Source organism: Lathyrus oleraceus, chromosome 4 (assembly GCF_024323335.1).
Source record: "Lathyrus oleraceus cultivar Zhongwan6 chromosome 4, CAAS_Psat_ZW6_1.0, whole genome shotgun sequence".
In the NCBI taxonomy this organism is placed as follows: domain Eukaryota; kingdom Viridiplantae; phylum Streptophyta; class Magnoliopsida; order Fabales; family Fabaceae; genus Lathyrus; species Lathyrus oleraceus.
The window spans coordinates 85385866-85395988 of record NC_066582.1 but is presented as its reverse complement, the minus strand read 5'-3'; the positions used below and the strand labels follow the sequence as shown (position 1 = coordinate 85395988).

The window sequence follows — 10123 nt, the reverse complement described above, 5'->3', positions numbered from 1 at the left end:
CAAGGAAACTTCAGAGTGTTTCCAGCTTTCACCAATTCTCTGTCTGTTCTCTTCTTCTTTGTTCTACTGAAATTTTAGAATTTTTAACTTGATTTTCGTGGCTTTGTGGGCTCAAATGAGAGAGGTCCAAGTCCAAGATTTTTTTGTTATATTTTTAAAACGCGTGGTCTTCGCCTAGCGAAGAATTTGCTCGCCTAGCGAGCGTGACAGACTTGGGACTCGCTAGGCGAACCACTCTGCTCGCCTAGCGAGCATGACAGCTCAGGGAATTCTTTCCAAATTTGGTAACCTGTGCATTGGACCTTTGTTCCTTCAAGAGTATTATGTTGACAGATGAAAAGACCCCATTTGAATACGTTGGAAGTAAATCAAATCATTCTCTAGTCATTTGACCTTCAGTTGACCAGAGTCGACCAGAGGTAATTCAGATGAACTTTGCTGAAATGTAATATGAAATGTTAAATGACCTAAAATGAATGCATGAATGAGGAGGGCAAATTTTGAGGTGCTACAAATACCCCGCTATAACTACAAAATGAATATTTTTCCAGGTCTCTTGTTCTATGATTCAATTCTAACATAAGAATGATATAATTAGTGATAACACCGTCTTTAATAATTCAAACATCACAAAGCCAACTATACAAGTGAATCATCATCATTGTCGTCATCTCAAAATGTTTCTAAAAATCATCTACATCATCATGGCCTTCCACCACCAAACAAAAGGATTCCTTGACCGTCATCTTTACTTGGGACCAGATGTCTAGAAACCATTTTATGGACTTGTTAAAAATTGTACAAAAGTAATGAATGGCTATATTTTAGAATGTAAAATAACTTTCTTTTATTAAGAACAAAAATGGTGAGCTCCATTTGGATTTAGCTAAAAATCTACTTCTCGTAAGCCCGTGACTAACAATTCCTCCTCATGCTACTTTTAAAGATGCTCCCAATTTAGTTTCATGAAATTCTCTAATGAATTGAATCAATATATTTTGATAACAAGTCTTTCCTTAGTTTCCATCCAAAAGCTGAATATCCCTCAAAATAACTGTGATAACATGTAGTCTTCACGGTCGAGTTTGGGGTGGATTCCTTTTTTCTTACAATTAAGTAATTAAGGCAGTGGCTGAGAAAACACATTCACATTGCATGGATATATTTTTTCCCACCATTATTATTATTTTGAGACTTATTATTTTTAGGTTGTCCGATCTCAACTGAATTTCACCAAAAAAAAAAAATAACAATGATGTGTCAAGGTCTCACAACAAACATATTTCATAAGAGTCGCTGGACAAAACACCCATCAAGGAAATTAAGTCCAAACAATGGATATAGTCTTTCATTTATAGACACAAGGATATCACTCAATTGTAAATTATTTGTCAAGACCTTGAAATGGGTGCCATGACTTAATTCAAAGGTTTAAAATACATGTGTGTCAGTTCTTTGACATAGTTCTTCCTTTGTTTCATAGCCCACGTTACTAGATCATAGAGACAATAATGTCAGTGGATATTTGAGAGCTATATATCATGAAAAAAAATCAATAAGTTAATAGAGATGTTCAATAGAGAGGTCGTCTTTGGTTATGGAGCATTTGTATTAAAATCTAGTCATAAAGTGAAGTAAAGCATTTAAGAGGATAAGAATATTAAAATAGTTAGTGTCATGGATAATTTAATGTATACATATTAGGAATAGGTAGTGTGAAAAATTTAATGTTAAGGTTATGTTGTATACACATCACATATACACGTATTATCACTATTATTTGTAAAGATTAATTAACACATCGCTTTGGCCGAGTGGTTAAGGTGTGTGCCTGCTAAGTACATGGGGTTTCCCCACGAGAGTTTGAATCTCTTTGGAGACAGTGTCGTTTTTAGGTAATATATTTACGTCCAAAGCCACATACTAAAAACTTTTCCATGTAATGAAAACCATTGCTATTGGGAAAATATTAATAACATGATAACTAACTAAACATACAATATGTTTGCCTAAACCTTGAGATCATTAGAAAGTCATCTCACTCCCATAAAGAATTCCTAAAGAGTGTCAATGAATTGGTAAGGATGGTTTGATGGCTATTATATCTTAATTTGTCTACAACATTCTCATAGAAAGTTATCCTTTAAGGGTTTTAAACTTGGAACTTTAACACCGTAATCCGTTTTGTATAAAACCTAACTCATTATTCACGGACACATTAATAACTTCAAAACCTCACTTTAATTACTCTTGACTAACTTAATCGTCAAAGTGTTTAATGGAACATCACTTTGTTTCTAAAGAAATTATTCTTTTTAACATTAAACTGACTCATAAGTTATTGATCTTAGGTATAACCTAATAAAAGCTTTTTTTATATGATACAAAATGAATATTTTTCCAGGTCTCTTGTTCTATGATTCAATTCTAACATAAGAATGATATAATTAGTGATAACACCATCTTTAATAATTCACACATCACAAAGCCAACTATACAAGTGAATCATCATCATTGTCATCATCTAAAAATGTTTCTAAAAATCATCTGCATCATCATGGTCTTCCACCACCGAACAAAAGGATTCCTTGACCTTCATCTTTACTTGGGACCAGGTGTCTAGAAACCTTTTTATGGAATTGTTAAAAAATGTAGAATAGTAATGAATGGATATATTTTAGAATGCAGAATAACTTTCTTTTATTAAGAACGAAAATGGTGAGCTCCATATGGATTTAGCTAAATACCTACTTCTCGTAAGCCCATGACTAACAATTCCTCCTCATGCTACTTTTAAAGATGCTCCCAATTTCGTTTCATGAAATTCTCTAATGAATTGAACCAACAAATTTTGATAACAAGTCTTTCCTTAGTTTCCATCCAAAATCTGAATATCGCTCAAAATAACTGTGATAACATGTAGTCTTCACGGTCGAGTTTGGGGTGGATTCCTTTTTTATTACAATTAAGTCATTAAGGTAGTGGCTGAGAAAAAACATTCGCATTGCATGGATATATTTTTTCCCATTATTATTATTATTTTGAGGCTTATTATTATTAGGTTGTCTGATCTCAACTGAATTTCACCGAAAAAATAAATAACAATGATGTGTCAATGTCTCATAACAAACATATTTCATAAGAGTCGCTGGACAAAACCACCATCAAGGAAATTAAGTCAAAACAATGGATATAGTCTTTCATTTATAGACACAAGGATATCACTCAATTGTAAATTATTTGTCAAGACCTTGAAATGGGTGCCATGACTTAATTCAAAGGTATAAAATTAATGTGTGTCAGTTCTTTGACCTAGTTCTTCCTTTGTTTCATAGCTCACGTTACTAGATCATAGAGACAGTAATGTCAGTGGATATTTGGGAGCTATATATCTTGAAAAAAAATCAATAAGTTTATAGAGATGTTCAACAGAGAGGTCATCTTGGGTTATGGAGCATTTGTATTAAAATCTAGTCATAAAGTGAAGTAAAGCATTTAAGAGGATAAGAATATTAAAATAGTTAGTGTCATGGATAATTTAATGAATACATATTAGGAATAGGTAGTGTGAAAATTTTAATGTTAAGGTTATGTTGTATAAACATCACATATACACGTATTATCACTATTATTTGTAAAGATTTATTAATAAGTCGCTTTGGTCGAGTGGTTAAGGCGTGTGCCTGCTACGTACATGGGGTTTCCCCACAAGAGTTCGAATCTTTCAGGCGACGTTTTTTTTTTAGCTAATATATCACTAGAAAAATATTTCCCATATTCCCTTAAATGCTCAATTAGTTGTCAGTTGAGATCAATTGAGTTCCTATGTACCCTATCTTTTGTTAGTTATAACAATTGGAGCTCCTATGTGCTCTAAATGTTCTCAATTGGGGCCAATAGAGTAACCAGTGAACTCTGAAGAGATTAAGTATTAATAAAGACCTTGAAATGGGTGACATGACTTAACTCAAAGGTATAAAATACATGTGCGTCAGTTCTTTGACATAGTTCTTTCTTTGTTTCATAGCCCACGTTACTAGATCATAGAGATAGTAATGTCAATGGATATTTGAGAGTTATATATCATGGAAAAAAACAAAGACATCAATAAGTTAATAGAGATGTTCAACAGAGAGGCCGTCTTGGGTTATGGAGCATATGTATTAAAAGCTTGTGATAAAGTGAAGTAAAGCATTTAAGAGGATAAGAATATTAAAATATTTAGTCTCATGGATAATTTAATGAATACATATTAGGAATAGGTAGTGTGAAAAATTTAATGTTAAGGTTATGTTGTATACACATCACATATACACATATTAATACAATTATTTGTAAAGATATATTAATAAGTCGCTTTGGTCGAGAGGTTAAAGTGTGTGCCTGCTAAGTACATGGGGTTTTCCCGCAAGAGTTCAAATCTCTCAGGTGACGTTGTTTTTTTAGCTAATATATCACTAGAAAAATATTTCCCATATTCCCTTAAATGCTCAATTAGTTGTCAGTTAAGATCAATTGAGTTCATGTGTACCCTATCTTTTGTTAGTTATAACAATTGGAGCTCCTATGTGCTCTAAATGTTCTCAATTAGGACCAATAGAGTAACTAGTGAAATCTGAAGAGATTAAGTATTAATAAAGAGACAGGCCAATATTAATAAGTACAAGAGAGAACATTTTTGGTAACATTAATAATTGGTCAATTGATACTGAAAGATGAAATATCAATTGAGATATTTTATGTTACTACTTAATATTATATATTATTTATATATATTATATAGTATTTGTATGGTGGTGATTGGAAAAGAAAGAAGAAGTGGATAAGAAGGAAGAGTAGGTAGAAAGAGAGAGAGAGTTATCAGAAAGAAAGAAAAGAAGAAAGGATAAGAAGAAGAGAAGAGGAAAAGAGAAGAAAGAAGAAGAGAGAAAGAAGGAAGAAAGTCTTGGAGGGGAAGAAGGAAAAGCTCATCATAACCATTTTCTACTCATCATCCTCACCAAACTTCATATTCTTCTTCTACTATGTGAGTTCTAGGTAGAACTTTAGATTTTAAAAATTAGGGTTTAATAAACCATGGAATTGATAGTATGATAGATGATATTATGATGAGTTCCTCCATGAATCATGTGAATTTTCATTAATGATGCTTCTATGTGTGTTTTGTATTGGTTGGGTTCTTGTGATTTAATGATGTGGTTGTTGTTTGGAAGTTTGTTCATGAGTGGTTATGTTCATGTCAAGAGATTGGTAGTTAGAAGTGAAGAAAACATTATGCAGGTTGAAATTTGGAAATATACAGAAGAAACTGTATGTGAAAAAGTGGAATTGGTTTCAGACCAATCGATTGATCTTTATCTCCAATCAATTGGAGAAACTTTATGTTTTGGGAAAACTGGAAAATTTTCATGAGCCAAATTCCTTTGTATTTTGTGAGTACGAAGTTCCAATCAATCGATTGGTTCATTTGATGAATCTATTGACATGAATTAACTATTTGATAAACTAAATTATGTCACCAATGGGGTTCAAACCCGGGACCTCCTTGGAATGGTACAAGCCTTACCACTAGGCCAAAGTTCTTGTTGTTGAACACTTATGCAATGAATAAATGTTAATCTAAATCTTGATTAAGATGGATTTATGAATTAATTGAGGATTATAACTCTGTTTTGGACGCGGACGGATGCGTTAGAAGGATAACGAAAAAGGCTATCATTATTATACCATGTTATAGTATATTATGTGTCTTACAAATTCTATGAATTATATTATGATGAATGTTAAACATTTTTGATATGTTTGATTTTGAAATAACATGATTAAAAACCTTACAAAGATGAGTGAGGAAACCTAGGAGAATAACTTGATTAATAACTTAGAAATATAATCTAGGTTATGGAACATGTGTGATATATGTATGAGAATACAGTATTCATTCGTAAGACGCTTATGTGGAGGTCGTGGACGAATTGTTGCCATGATTGAGAATGAGATGCATTGTATGGAATATGTCATGTTATTGTGGTGTATTGTTGTGAATGAAGTCACATATGATTGATGTATTTATTATGGTTCGTGGAACCGATGATTATGGAACCGATCATGTATTCAGAATGTGTGTTTTCTGTGGTGGTACACATCTCTATTGGTATGCTTAGATGAGTAAGCATTGGGAAGTGGGACCAATGATTCGAGCCTCAATTGGGTTTGATCCCCAACCATGGAAGACATGGGGGAAAGGTGGACACCTAGGTGGGTTAGAGTCCCATATGGTGAAAGATACCCTAGGTGGGTTAGAGTCCCATACGGTGAAAGATACCCTAGGTGGGTTAGAGTCCCATACGGGTGACGGTCTCTTGAACTGGGGATTAAGCCTCATAGAAGACCCGATATCCACCACGAAAGTCGAATCATACGAGCATGCATGAACCAGGCCTGGCTTAGACATAAGTCCGTTTGGGAATTGATGTTTCGTGATCTGAATAATCATCGTCGTTGAGTTATGAGAACTCAGATGCATGTTGTCGTACAATTGCGAGATAGTTTCCCCATATCTCAAGTCTTAGTTCCCTTGTTGACTTGAGTTGGATATGATTTGAATATTGATTAGAAAACCCTGTAGAGCCGAGTGGACCCATAGGATAGGATAACTCACTGAGATTATTATCTCATCCCGTTATTGTTGTTATTTTTCAGGTAATCCTTACAGGTTGAATCTATGAGAAGTTGTTATGGATGTTTCAAGGGATGCTGTTTAATATGATCTTCTGCTGTGGAGTTGTATGCAATGAAGATATTCCACATAGTTCTTAGAATTTATTGCTAGGCATTATTGTATAACATGTTCCATTGATGTTTTTAGTTTGGACATGTATATATATTGATGCCATTAGGCACTTATGTTGGATCAGTACCAATTATTACCACTTGTATAATATTATTCTAGATATATATTATTAGGGTTCTTATAATGGCCTTCCAACACCGAACAAAAGGATTCCTTGACCGTCATCTTTTCTTGGGACCAGATGTCTAAAAACCTTTTTATGGACTTGTTAAACAGTGTACAAAAGTAATGATACACTAGATTTTAGAATGGAGAATAAATTTATTTTATTATGAACAAAAATGGTACGCTCCATTTGGATTTAGCTAAAAACATACTTCTCGTAAGCCTGTGACTAACAATTCCTCCTCATGCTACTTTTAAAGATTCTCCCAAATTTATTTCATGAAATTCTCTAATGAATTAAATCAAGAGATTTCGATAACAAGTCTTTCCTTAGTTTCCATCCAAAAGCTGAATATCCCTCAAAATAACTGTGATAACATGTAGTCTTCACGGTCGAGTTTGAGGTGGATTCCTTTTTTATTATAATTAAATCATTAAGGTAGTGGCTGGGAAAACACCTTCACCTTGCATGGATATATTTTTTCCCATCAGTATTATAATTTTGAGACTTATTATTTTTAGGTTGTCTGATCTCAACTGAATTTCACCAAAAAAATAAATAACAATGATGTGTCAAAGTCTCATAACAAACGATATTCATAAGAGTCGTTGGACAAAACCACCATCAAGGAAATCAAGTCGGAACAATGGATATAGTCTTTCATTTATATACACAAGGAGATCACTCAATTGTAAATTGTTTGTCATGAGCTTGAAATGGGTGCCATGACTTAAATCAAAGGTATAAAATACATGTGTGTCAGTTCTTTGACATAGTTCTTCCTTTGTTCATAGCTCACGTTACTAGATCATAGAGATAGTAATGTCAATGGAGATTTGAGAGCTATATATCATGAAAAAAAACAAAGACATCAATAAGTTAATAGAGATGTTCAATAGAGACGTCTTCTTGAGTTATGGAGCATATGTATTAAAAGCTAGTGATAAAGTGAAGTAAAGCATTTAAGAGGATAAGAATATTAAAATATTTAGTGTCATGGATAATTTAATGAATACATATTAGGAATAGGTAGTGTGAAAAATTTAATGTTAAGGTTATGTCGTATACACATATCATATACACGTATTATCACTATTATTTGTAAAGCTTTATTAATAAGTCGCTTTGGCCGAGTGGTTAAGGCGTGTGCCTGCTAAGTACATGGGGTTTCCCAGCGAGAGTTCGAATCTCTCAGGCGACGTTGTTTTTTTAGCTAATATATCAATAGAAAAATATTATCTCACCACCTTACATTTTTAACAAACTGAAATAAAATATGGTTGAACTATTTACGTCCAAAGTCACATACTACTAACTTTTCAATGTATTGAAAAATAATTTTAAAATTGAGATAAGAAATTTTGGTCCTTTGTAGTGTCAACATTACCAGAGAACTTATAGAAAACCATTGCTATTGGGAAAACATGAATGACATGATAACTAACAAAACATGCAATATGTTTTCCTTATCCTTGAGATCAATAACAAGCCATCTCACGCCCATAAAGGATGCCTAAGGAGTGTCAATGAATTGGTAAAGATGGTATGATCGCTATTATATCTTAATTTGTCTACAACATTCTCATAGAAAGTTATCCTTTAAGTGTGTAGATGTTTAATTGGCTGCATTGTATGGTAAAACACTAGCTGGATTCTAATGTCTTAACTGATGTCATGACATGCCGTGGAGATGTTTGTTTGACTGCATTGTATGTTAGATTATCTAGCTGTACTCTGATGTCTTGGCTGATGTCATGACATTCTGAGTAGTGTACTGCAGGATTAGCTAATACAGGATTTATTGAATGTCAAACTGGATGTTATGACATTCATCCCTGTTAGCAGATACTGAGGAATAGAACAGGTGGTGTTCTACTATAACTCAGTATTTATTGTCAGTCTGCTTATCAAGAGGATAACAGACCTGATGTAAGTCTCTATGTGTGAATGTCAAAATTGGATGTTTTGACATTTATTATTGTACGCTGATACTGAAGCATGGACAGATTGATTCTGTACAGTACAACAAACTGTACAGTCTGTTTTCAGGAAAAACAGACTTAGCATATGGTTAGTGATTTGAATGTCAAACTGAATGTTGTGACATTCATTCCTGACAGCGTATGCTATATTGTAGGTTGTTTAGTTTTTCTGTTTCAGCATTTTTCTCAGGCTATTCTTCAGGGATTCAACAGCTAAGAGAAAATCCAGGAAACCAACAACCAAGCTACATTTAATGAACCTAACAAATAGCCTATTTGTTAGTAACCTAGACGTGGAATTTAGGGGAACTCGCGTGACCTTAAATTCAGGAGAATACAAGTACAAGGCCCAAGTGCTGCAATATAAAAGGAAGTCATTCCTTCACTCAGAACTGGGGTTTTTGAGGCGTGAAGATTTAGTGTGTTCATCATACTTCACTGCTATATTTTTGTGAGTCTTGTATTAGACATATCTTGTAAGCCAAGCTATTATCACATAGATGATTGCATTGGTATAGGGTGTTCATTGAGTTGTAAGTGTTGTGTCACTCTAAGCTTTTAAGCGTGAGTGTTGTGTATCTTGATTAAAGCTGTTAAGCACAATCAAGAGTTGTTTGAAGTGTGACTTCATAATTGTCTTTAATATTGATTAAAGGTAGTAATCACTGAGGTGATTGAGGGGGAGTGAGTAGGAACTCTGATCTTAGTGTAAGATTGAAATTGCATTGGGTAGGGATTAAGTGAAGAGTTGTAAACGGGGGAGTTAAGCTTTGAATTAATACTACTAATAGTGGATTTCCTCCCTGGCTTGGTAGCCCCCAGACGTAGGTCATGTTGGAATGAACTGGGTAAACAATTACTTGTGTTATTTACTGCACTTACTTTTAAGTTCTGCATAATTCTTGTCTGTGCAGAATTGGATGTCATAACAACCCGTGTGACATCGAAAGTCTGATAACTAGAATTTCAATTGGCATCAGAGGAGGCACCCTGCCTGTTAATTTTTGGGTGAGATCTAGGGAAGTTACTTTCTAGTACCATGGACAAGGATATATGACACTCAAATAGACCACCCATGTTGGATGGTTCTAACTATGGTGACTGGAAGCCTCGTATGATAGCCTTCTTGAGGTCTCTAGATAGCAAAGTCTGGAGAGCTGTCAACAAAGGATGGGAGCATCCAAC

General features: G+C 33.9%; 2 non-coding genes across 2 annotated transcripts; both read left to right on the top strand.

Annotated features, from left to right (window-relative positions):
* Positions 1-3652: 3652 nt before the first annotated feature.
* On the top strand, positions 3653-3734 carry TRNAS-GCU (transfer RNA serine (anticodon GCU)). The gene has a single exon. It is a non-coding gene; the product is annotated as a tRNA-Ser (tRNA).
* A 4341-nt stretch (positions 3735-8075) lies between these two features.
* On the top strand, positions 8076-8157 carry TRNAS-GCU (transfer RNA serine (anticodon GCU)). Its single transcript has one exon. It is a non-coding gene; the product is annotated as a tRNA-Ser (tRNA).
* Positions 8158-10123: the final 1966 nt, after the last annotated feature.